Genomic DNA, 5398 nt, shown 5'->3' on the forward strand with positions numbered 1-5398 from the left:
ATATCCTACTCTACTGATGAAGAGGACACGCGCATGCGCACGACTCAGCGCTGAAGGCACCACCTTGCCGCAGGTAGGCTGATGTAAAGGTGTGACTAGATTACAAAATCATGATGACTCAATGAATACACAATCAAGCTGTCCGAAATGAATAAAATAGACTAAAACTTTTATACAAATCCATTCTTTTTTTGTATTTGTCGTGCTTTTGGACGTTTCCAACGCCCTACAAACAAACAGATTGACCCTCCTTGTTGATAGCCAGACAGGCTTCAGGTGAGTTGGTGGTTTTCCCTCGGGGCTGCTGTAATTTGAGCGTCAGCTTTGGAAGTGCAGGAGGGTTAATACAACACTGTTCTACACACTGTCTTCACTCAGCTGACCCGGATTATAAAATTAAGTTAACAGTCAGATGCTCTTGATTTATTTACTACTTTTCCCTTGTGGTGTTGTACAGCTGCATTCTGTTGACTCAATGTATTTCTGAACAAGATAAATATGAAAACATATTCTAAACAAATGTCACTAATGTAAAAGTGTGTGAAGATTTAGGGATAAGAGTAAACACCTGCAGTTGGTATGATGTCTTGCAAACCTGTGCCTTGCATATCTTCAGCTGTACTACAACACTAACAGTGTGTGACACTAGCTAACGTTGGCTAAGAAATGGAGTCTGCTAACCTCAACCACTGACTGTTACCCACCACAACATGGGTCATCACATGCTGTGTTTCAGTTATTTTGCTGTGGCAGCCTAGCAGAGATGGACCTTCACTTAGCGCCCTGTAACAACTTGAATTCAGCCGGTGCAAGACTGAGGGTCCAAGCACCGGGGGTCTGACCCCGGACTGCCCTCTCAGCAGCCCTGAGTCCAGATCAGCAAACCTCTGTTGCTGCAGCTACATGGATTACACCCAAGCCACACAGGCCACTAGTCCCCAGGCTGGTTTTTGGGGTGGCTGAATTTGAGTGGCTACAGCAGGTCCAACCTGTTGTCCTCTCCCGGGTAAATAGGGTCCTAGCAGCAGGGAGTGAGGCGGAGGGTCCTTGGGTGGCAGGAATGAAAGAGACCTGGATACAGCATTGGAAGTGGGCCAGTTCTTTCCTATGAAAGCTGCTCAGTGGCACATGAGGCCAAAAAAGCTCTAATTCCACAGTATGAAATCACCCGAATGTTCCACATTATCGGGCCCATCGAGCAAGCGCACGAGAGTCTTATGGCAGCTGAGCATGGCTGAGTGCAGCTCTAACTTTTGCTAGCTAAACAGCTAAATTCTGGTTTAGCTCTCCACTACCTTGAATGGGGATAAAATAAGTTAATCATGCAGCTCTACCAGACTCATTCATTCATCTAACCGCTTCATCCTCTTGAGGGTCGCGGGGGGGCTGGAGCCTATCCCAGCTGACATCGGGCGAGAGGCAGGGTACACCCTGGACAGGTCGCCAGACTATCGCAGGGCTGACACATAGAGACAGACAACCATTCACGCTCACATTCACACCTACGGACAATTTAGAGTTATCAATTAAACTAGTCCCCAATCTGCATGTCTTTGGACTGTGGGAGGAAGCCGGAGTGCCCGGAGAGAACCCACGCTGACACGGGGAGAACATGCAAACTCCACACAGAAGGGCTCCCATGCCCGGGATTGAACCGGCAACCCTCTTGCTGTGAGGCGAGAGTGCTAACCACCACACCACCGTGTCGCCCCTCTACCAGACTTTCAAAATGTTTTCAGACTGACTGGATCAAATCATGATAGTAAAATGAGTCATTTCGTGGCAGTTGTGACCTTCAGAAAAATGTATCCACTGATTTACATAAGTCTCTTTCACAATGTAAGTCTAAGCAGAAAAATTTATTGGGCCCCATATCATGCGATGGACTGGACGATGTAGATCCACTTTTGACTACCATGTTAAATTGGCTTCAGAGCCCAGGGCTGTTTCTGGGGGTTTGATGCAGTGCTAGTTTGTCTCATTTTTTGTCTGATAAGCAGTTTAGCCAATGTTTAGTTTACCTTGCTTAATAACTTGGACAAATTGCTAGCTAGTTAACGCAGCATAATACTCTCTTGAATGGTTAACATCATCTAATTCATCCAGTCTCCAGGGCTTATCTAGCTGGTAAATTAGTTAGCTTGCCATTTGCGAATTACTTTATCAGCTAACGTTATGAAGCAACAAACACCAGAGGTTAGTTATAGCTAACTGGCTAACTTAGCTTTCTTGCTTGCTAACGTATGAAGTACTTCATTCGTAGTTCTGATAATGTCGCTCATAATTAAAAACCCCTCCTCTCTGAAATGAATAAGCTCATGGCTGGGTAGGAAAACCCAGAGTTGGCTGAACTACTTGATAACCAGCTTCATGATGAGGTTAATGAAGCCAGATGTCACAGTCCCTGTCTCTCATTCCCCTCCTGTCACTCTGCTGCAGTGATTTTCCACTCTCCCTCCCTCTGCTCCACTCTACCTGCCAGCCACGCCCACCTCATCAGCCCAACTCTGCTCACCTGCCTACACAGCTGCAGTTCATCATAATCAGCCCTGCATATAAGCCTCTCCAGCACTCTCATTCGTTGCCAGATTGTTCTCGATGCTTGCACCAGACTTTCCAGCATTTCTCTGCCTGATCTCCCGGTGCCGACTCTGCCTGTTCCCGACCTGCTCTCCTCGTCCACCTCCCGGTAAACCCACCTGCCTTCTGTCCCTGACCTCGTGCTCTGCCTCAGCGTTTCTGGTATCTGACTGCTCGGCTGAAGTAAGCTACTTCTCTTCCTCTCGTCTGACCCCCAGAGACTGTGTGAGGGCTTTCAGCCCGAAGAACGAACGTTATTCTGTGTTTATTCTATCTGCTCCGTATTTTGTTTGCTGTGGTGAAGATAAAGGTCATTACCAACTGTTCCTGAGCGCCTGTGTACTGCATTTGGGTCCTTACCACACCGGTTTCACCAGATAACCAAAAGATATGCTAGCTTTGTCAAACTAGCTTTGTAGTACCAGCCTCTGGTTTTGTTGGTTGTTGAGCCTGTCTATCTTCTCCTAATCTGACAATATCAGGAGCATGGTTGCAATGTTAGTGTCACTATGTCAAAGTAAAAATGTCCACAATAAAACTACTTCATGATCTGATGCATTTAAAAAAATTTTGGCAGCTACCGTAAACATTCTGCACAAGACATGAGATGTGTTTGATAGCTAACGTTAGCTTGCTAGGTCTGGGACCAGCAGGGGGTGTGATCCCCTCAGAATATTAAATCTTATCCATCCATCTTTTCTGTGTTTGGTGCAGTTTACTGCTCTAGAAATGCTGTGAAGAGTGCGGCTTTCTGCCCCCAGTTGTGCGAGTATCTCAGTCAGTACGTTTACAGGCACAGTTAAGTCAAGCTATGGTTATAGCTTGACTAGGCCATTTTGGAATGGAATCAATTTATTGACTCAAGTATGTCTGACTCCACTACAATAGGTGGTGATATGTCCCCGATATGCTCCCTTTCAGCTTGTTAGTACTGGACTTTTTTCCCATTGATCTATTATGTCACAGACCAGACATTCAACAAACAAGTTAGCTACACTTAGGTAGAGGTAAACTAGTACAACTGGTGGAACTGGCGCAAACTTTACAGCTCTATTTACTCCTCCCAAAAAATGAATGGCTCCGGATGTAGAATTTGCCATGTTGTTACCAGTTTCTTCTTTTGTTACACATTTAATGGTTTCGACTTATGGTTGAAAGCCTGGAGCAGAAACTGTGGAGTATGCGCCGAGGGCCTCGACCAGTTTGGGTCGCATTAATCTCTCAAGACAGATTCTGCAATTTACATTGTAGAGGAAAGGAAGGAAAAAAATGGATGGATGGATTTCCAGATTGGGGTTGCATTGACTATATACATAAGGAATTCGACTCCCAATCACATTATCTGGGTTTGTTAGCCTTACTTTGAAAAATTCAATTTTGTATGAATTCAGTCGGATTAATATGTTTACATGTATTTTAAAAGTCTGGTTTTAGTCAGACTAACACAAAAAATCAATTTTCTCTATCGCACTGACTGATGATGTTGCACAGAAATTATCATGGAGTCATTAGCCATGTTTCCATCAGCCTGTTTAGATGCACATCTAGAAGTATCGCATCGGAAAATTATGATGGAAACGCCAAAATTCGAATTAAAATCCCTTGATTCACACAAACTAAAATGCGCTCACTTTAGCCGGGTTTTGGTTGACCCGAAAAATGTTGATTCACAAAACGGGGGATGGAAACAGTTATGTTCGAATTAAGTCTGACGTAGCACACATCTCTCCATGGTGATATCCACACTCCAGGTCGGGAAGGCAGTAATGTATTTACAAGCTGGTTGCCAACCGCCAAAAAAACGTAGAAGAAGAAGAAGAATGCGACTTGTTTTGCTTCCGGTTCTGCGGAAAACTCACGCAAGTTAGTAGTCTGTACATTTAATGGAAACACACAGGAATCGTATTTCTTTTAATGCGCATTTTCCCAATGATTTGAATCACTTTTGGATGGAAACATAGCTATTGGTCCAAATGAAATATATAAACACTGCAGACCATATCAGCATGATGATGGTCAGTCACGGTCAGTCTTGTATTTGTCACTGTTTTGGCTGATTTCTGGCTGCTTGTGCATGGCTTTGGAGTGTGTGCATCAGTGCGCGAGCAACTGGATGCTGACTGCAGTTCACTTAGCCTCGGAGAGAGGGCTCACTAGAATCAAGGATTTTGGGAAAGTTACATACAGAACCTTTACTACAGTATATGTTCTACTTTATTTTGATAGCATCCAGCATAATAAAAATATAAATGTGGGTTTGTTTGATTTTTACCTCTGAAAACATGCTGTATCCTCATGACCAAGCTCAGTTTGATGCTGCACACCCTAAATGTGTAGTTTGAATATATTTTTATCATATTGTGATAAACCCACAAGTGTCAACTGGCCTAATTAAAAACAAAAGATAGGCTAATAAATGAATAAAATAATAAAGCTGTTTGGTCCGCTTTAAATAAATGATTTTAAAAAACAAACAAATAGCCATATATTGTTTTAATTTTCTTGCTTTTCTTGCAAACTCCTCCAACTTTACAAGCAAACATTACAACAATTTCAGGCTGCCCCTTCTTGGAAACTGGTCATTGTTAGTCAGACAGGATTCGGGTGAGAGTGTTTTCCCTCTGGGCTACTGTAATATGAGTCTCTGCTCATTCTTTTGAAAGAGGAGGAGTGTCAACACAACACTGCTCTACACATTGTTGTCACTCAGCAGACCCAGACTCTAAGATCAGGCTAGTTAACAGTCAGATGCTCTTGAAGACAGATGTTACCACAAATGTCACTTGCAGGCTGTGTGATGAATACAAAAATAAATATT

The sequence above is a fragment of the Epinephelus fuscoguttatus genome, linkage group LG2 (genome assembly GCF_011397635.1).
Source record: "Epinephelus fuscoguttatus linkage group LG2, E.fuscoguttatus.final_Chr_v1".
NCBI classification, from domain to species: domain Eukaryota; kingdom Metazoa; phylum Chordata; class Actinopteri; order Perciformes; family Serranidae; genus Epinephelus; species Epinephelus fuscoguttatus.